Genomic DNA, 6283 nt, shown 5'->3' on the forward strand with positions numbered 1-6283 from the left:
GAGGCGGCAAAAGTGCACCTGCTTACTCATGCCCCGCGGTTCGGCTCCCCAGCCTGGGGCTCCCGCGCTCCGGGCCCCAGCAGCCCGCCCAACAGTCTCCGAAACCCAGCCCGCCGCACGCAATGCCCTGGCACATCACACGAAGATACCCGCCTCGTGATGCAGTCGCGCCCTCCGCTCGGCTGCCCTCTACCTCGTGATCCGCGTGGTCTCTGATCCTTGTAGAACTGAACCGGATTGGTACCACACTACCATGAAAAAGGACCAAAAAAGTAGGTCACAGTCCACGGCAAGCTGGAATCGAGTTTTTCCGAGTTTCCTTACGCTGCCGCGTGTGTTCGGGGCAAAGCAGGGGACCTGGACTTTTCGTTTCCTAAATGCAAAACCAGAACGCAACCGCCACATCCGCGTTCTCCTTCCCTTCAATCTCGCCGGAACGATTTCTGCATTACTGCCTACTCTCACATCTGAAACATCACTCCCGACCGCCGTTCCCTCATCCTTCCCCGGAACGCGGGGGAAAAAAATAATAAAAATGATCTCGGGCAAAAAAGGAAAAGAGGCTGTCCAGGTATCCGCCCTGGCGAGTTTTTCCCTCCGGCCGTTTTATGTCCTTTGTGTCAAGGTGTGGCGGCCTCAGCCGGCGACTCGTAGGAAGCTGAGGATCCTGTTGCGGGAAAAGGTGGCCGGCGTCAGCGAGAGCAGGGCGGGGAGGACTGGTGCGGCGCATTTCCGAGGAAGGTGAAGGGCGGAGGTTCCCGGCGACCTTCAGGCGGAGCGTTGTGGCTGCCCTAGCCCGCGCTTGCCTCTCTCCTCTTTTCCGGTCTGATTGCATCAGAATCTCCCACCACCACCAACCCCACCCACAATCTTCCCGCCAGCCTCGCACTTACATCGACAATCTCGGGCGCTGAGGGTCTTGAATCGTAGTCATACTCCTACTGGGGGGCGCAGCGCCCTTGCACATCCATGGCTCGTGATGGTTTAACAGGGAAATTCAGGCCATTTCTCGGAGTCCCGCACTCCGTCTCCTTCCCTCCCGTGCGCCCGCTCTTTAACCGAAGCTGCGTGTCACTGAGCTGTGCCCGTCACATGGTGTCACTGCTGGTGGCCGCGCCTTGCTGCCTCCCGCTAGACGCTCGTGGACGATGCCGCCACCGCGGCTGGCGGAGACTGTGAATACAGGAAGGGGTAGAGAGGTGCTGCAGGACGCGCGTGTGCAAGACAGGCTGATGATGGTGGAACCCCGAGCGGAGGCTGCGCATAGCGGGGACACCTGCCCGGCGTCCTCCTAGGGCCTGGCAGAGTGCTCGAAACCCACCTGCGGTGGCGGCTGGAGACTGGGAGATTTGGGGGATGGAGGTGGGGGTGTAAGGCGCGCCGGAGGAGGAAGGGAGGGTATACACCCGGAGTGCGTTTTGGGGTACACCCGGACTCCGCGGAGGCCGAATGAGGGGCGTTGCATTGTGGGAAGGGCGCAGCTTTGAGAATGGCCGCAAAAGCTACTGGTCAGAGCGAAGCTACTGACCGCAAAAGTTACTGGTCCTTGATCTGCGGACCAGGAAGGGACAATGGATTGGCTCCGGGGACGGCCCCAGACAGCCCAGTTTGGAGGGAAGGGAGCCAAAGTGGCAGGGGAAACGGGGCGCTTAGGCACCCTCGAGAACCCTTTGTTTCTCTGACCCCCGCCCGCTGAAGGCGCTTCCCTTTTCTGGACCCAATACTCCGCAGACCTCTCCGGTTCTCCCGGAGATTTGCGCAGTCGAGCTGTTTTTGGAGACTGGGTGACATGACCCGAAGGATTTGCTGAGCTTGGAGCGCTCATCTGCCTGGGCACGAAGAGCCGGGTGCCAGCTCCTGCCCGGCCTGGAGACCCCACGTGACGCCCCCAGGCCAGCCTGGCACCTCTGGTTTAAAAGAGCAGTGGCGCTGCCAGTCCCGGGGGCGGTCGGGAAGGAGCAGGATGGAGGGGTACGGGCAAACGACCCCATTTTTCTTTCTTCTGCTTATTCTTTGTTTCAGGCACACCCCCTTTTAACTTGCTAGGCACTTCCTAGCAGGGGAGTTTTGTTTTCTTAAAATGGCGACGGGAAATCCCACCTGCGCGTCTGCCTGTTAGAACTGTCGATGTGGCGCGAATTTATGGTGTGGAAATTAGATCATTTTATTGGCAGGAACAGTCCAGGTTCCTGTTCCATCAAAACAGGAAAGAGAAGGTGAATCATAAATAAGAAATTAATCCACCTGAAGCCTTCTGCGTTGCTACTGTAATGGAGTAACTACCGAGTTTTAAATCACCACTGGAAAAGTGAAAAGACAGATACTTTTCAAATTCCTTATAACCGACTAAAATGCTTATTCCGGCTGAATGGGAGTAAGTGGTCTTTATTAGTTAACCAGTGGCTTCCTGAGAACCCTGTTTAGAAGGCATGGTACAGTCTTCTTGAATAACGGTGAGAAAGTGAAAGATCAGTGCAAACAGAATGGGGCAAAGATGGGCAGCCTATCTTAGACAGATCTGCATTCAAATTCTGCCTCAGAGCTTATTACTTCCCTCACCTACTTAACTACTGCCCTCATCCTCAGTTTTCCCAATTTATAAAACAGGGAGTACACACCCCATAGTAATGTTCTGCAGGTCATGGAAAATTTGGTTCTTTCCCCTTCCTTCCTTCCTAAAGGAAACTAATTTAGTATGAAATTACAAATCACAGGTAGTGTGCATCTTGCCTGTAACAAATAGTGCTTATAAATAAGGTTTAAGCAGCTAAAATATCTGACTAGGTAAAGTAGGTAAACTTTGAACTGTACCTCAATAAGCCTATTGAAAAGTCTGTCTTATTAAAGGCAAAATGTATTTTCACCAGTGTTTGTTTAAAAGAGTCTTATTCAGACTTATCTTTTGGTTCCAGTTTAATTTACTTGTCAGTTTCTATGTGCCAAAAAGACTGCAGTCACCTGCTACTTTTTGACCTGGATTCGATTGCTATTATGAATTGTGCATCTACTATTAAAAAAAAAAACAAAGCAGCTACTGTGTTAAGTACTTTACATATAAACATTCTCGTTTAATCCTTTCAACCACTCAGTGAGATACAATCCTCTTTGTATAAGTAAGAGAGCAGATTACATTGCCCAGGGACCCCAAAGGGAATGTACCTCCAGAACTACTTGTAGATGAAACTTCCTTTCAGATCTCCTTTCAGTGGTTCAGTACCTAAATTCAATTGCTGTCATTCTCAAATGTGGGCAAAGGCTGTCATGCTCACCATCCCCCTATTAAGTGAGTACTTAACTGAGGGACAAGCAGTTGGTTAAACACTTTACTGGTGGTCTCTCCTTTAACCTTCACAACATTGCTTAGAAGTGTAACCATCCTAATCCCCATTTCAGAGGGTAAGGAATTTATCCCAAGTCACACAACTCTAATTGGCACACCTAGTTCTTGAATCTAAAGCTGACTTCAAAGCTAGTTCTCTATTCATGGCTGTAAAATGTCCCCTGATTCTGGAACAACAAATATCCTTTGGAGGGTTAGAAGGTGGGAAGGATCCCAGACCACTCTGCCTTCATATGGGTACTGTTGTCCTATTTCCCTGCAGTCCAGGGACTCAATTTGTTCTGTAATAGATATTTACTGCTTACTGTTCCATGAAATTTAGGAAATAAAAATTCTGTATCTGCTTTGAAAATGAGAATGGGGAAGGTGTCTGTATTGCAAAAGGAGAATTAGATGTAACTTCAGGTCACCTGGGAGTTTTCCAGTGGCCCTGTTGGCCCACTTTGTATGATTCCAGGAAGGAGGAGCAACTTTGTGAAGAAAAATCAATCAAACCCCAAAAAAGGATTCAGGCTGAACTTAAGCCACATCTGCTCTCATTCCCACTTCACCCTGCACTCACCCGGGTTGCACTAGCTCACCATCTGGGTTTCTCAATAGGACAGCTGTGAAAGGGGCCACCACCAGTTGTGTGCTTACAAAGGATACTATTTTCCTCCATGGGTTTTCAAAGCTTTCTAAATACATCTGGCCTGATATCAGTAGACTTCTTATGTAAGAATTTTGAGTATTAAGATCAAGATTATCTTCTGAATATATATTTTTCTTTTTATTCTGTAAAGGACTATCATGGATGGTCTGAGTTTTAACAATCATGGAAAATAGAAAAGGAAACTAGTGAAATTAGTTTAGAATATTAAATGTCTTGCACATTTTATACTTGTAACAGAAGCAGTACAACCAACCGATGAACAAATTCAACCTCATTAGAAAATAAGTTGTTTATTCTGAAATTAGTTTTTTATTCCTTATATTGATGCAAAAATGATAGATGGTCTTTACAAGTACTGTTTTTCCTTTAGATTGATGTAATCACATTTCTTTGCTTGAATGACTGACTTTGTTCTCATCCCTACTGTTCTTTGGATCGCATCCATAGGAGATAATATTTTGACACCAGAAGTTAGTTAAGCAACCACAAGAAGAAAATAAATTTGCAACTGGAGGAGACCCCAATTGTCTTGACCACCCTCCTACAGATATGTGGTACTGTGTGGCCTAACCCCCTCCCCCCCCCCCCCAGTAGCACTGTGACAGGGTCCACTAGCTTCTCTGTTAGTATCATGGTCACATTCTACCCCATCAGATTTGCAATTGACTCCAGCAGGAGGTCAGTGACCCCCACTGACTCTAAACTGAATTTAAATAGAAATCCCAGTGGACGCTTCCTAAGAAATGTCTATTGTCTCTGATTTAGAGCCACAGTCAACTCTGTGGGTTATTTACTTATGTTTTACCTTTCTGGGGAGCTGGGAGTATGATCCTTTAGTTATTATGATGGTATAGCAATGTAGTCTCATTCATTCAAGCTAAACCCAAAACCAGGGCCAACCTTATAGCAGTCACACTTGGTCTGAAGTTGTGGATGTATTTCTGGATTCTGAGACACTTTAGTTTTTGTTTGTCAGATCTATATTTTCTTTTATCTCTCTCTCTTTTTTATCCTTTAAGTTAACCTTACCAATACTCCTCAATTCTGTACCCCCCACCAGGCCTTCCTCTCCTGTCTTTTTTGTCAGCCAACAGAACTCCCTTTAGCATTTCTCATAGGGCAAGCCTCTTGTTCACAAATTCTCCCAACCTTTGTGGAGATTTTAATCTCTCCCTCCCTCAGTTTTGCAGGACAACTTAGCTAGACAAAGAATTCTTGGCTGGAAGTCATTGTCCTTCAGAATGTTAAATATATCAAACTACTGCTGTCTGACCTCCATGGTACCCTCTGTAGTTTCCCTTGTATATAGTGAATCTGTTTTCTCTTGCTGCTTTCATGACTTCTTGCTTCTCTTCAAGATTTGACATTCTGATTAGTACACCTCTCAGAGTAAGCCTGTTGTATTTATTGTATTTGGAATTGTTGTGCTTTTTTGATTTGCATATTTATGCCTTTTATAAAAGGGTTGGAAAGTTTTCCCCCATAATCTCTGAAACTAGCCTTTCTATCCCTTTACTCTTCTCTTCTCCTTCTTGGATACTGGTAATTCTTTTATTTGCACACTTTGTGTTGTCTATCATTTCCCTTTAATTCTGATTTTTTTCCATTTTTCTTACCATTTGTTCTTTTGTGCGTTCAAGTTCAGTTGTCTTTTCTTCTATTTCACTTATTCTTCTGCCTCTTCAAATATGATGTTGTGTGTCTCTAGTATACTTTTAATTTGGTTTACAATATTTTTGGTCTCTGTGAGATCTGCTATTTTTCTATTTATTCTTTTAAATTCTTCTTTGTGCTCTTTCAGTGTTTTCTTGATATCCTTTATTTTGCTATGAAGATCCTTGATCAGTTGTTCCAAATTCTGTGTCCCCTCTAGTCATTTAATCGGTCATTTGGTTGAGCTACATCTACCTGAATCTTCACATGCTGTGTCATCTTCTCTTGCAAATGGGGCTTTTTTTTTTAATTGTCTTGATAAGTTTATTTGCAAGTTGATGTCTTTCACTCGTCTAAGGTTTTGTGTCTACTTGGGCTTGCGTTGAAAGTCCCTATTCTAATTTGCTAGCTGCTGGAATACAATATACCAAAATAGAATGGTTTTAAAAAGGGGAATTTAATAAGTTGCTAGTTTACAGTTCTAAGGCTGAGTTAATATCCCAGTTAAAACAAGTCTATAGAAACGTCCAATCTAAGGCATCCAGGGAAAATTATCTGGGTTCAAGAAGGCCGATGAAGTTCAGGGTTTCTTTCTGGGCTGGAAGGGCACGTGGTGAAGTCTGCTAGCTTTCTCTTCT

At 45.7% G+C, this 6283-nt stretch overlaps 1 protein-coding gene across 2 annotated transcripts in view; it reads right to left on the bottom strand.

The window, feature by feature from the left end:
- The window catches only part of SLC38A1 (solute carrier family 38 member 1), a 68177-nt gene extending 66983 nt beyond the window's left edge, over positions 1–1194 (bottom strand). The window contains exon 1 of one of the 2 annotated variants that reach the window (XM_077170655.1): positions 894–1194. The gene's annotated coding sequence lies outside the window, so the exon portion shown is untranslated. Of the gene's footprint in view, positions 1–153; positions 814–893 lie in introns of those variants that run through there. The other variant, XM_077170656.1, reaches the window with a different exon arrangement.
- Between the last annotated feature and the right edge of the window lie 5089 nt (positions 1195–6283).

Source organism: Tamandua tetradactyla, chromosome 7, assembly GCF_023851605.1.
Source record: "Tamandua tetradactyla isolate mTamTet1 chromosome 7, mTamTet1.pri, whole genome shotgun sequence".
NCBI lineage: Eukaryota > Metazoa > Chordata > Mammalia > Pilosa > Myrmecophagidae > Tamandua > Tamandua tetradactyla.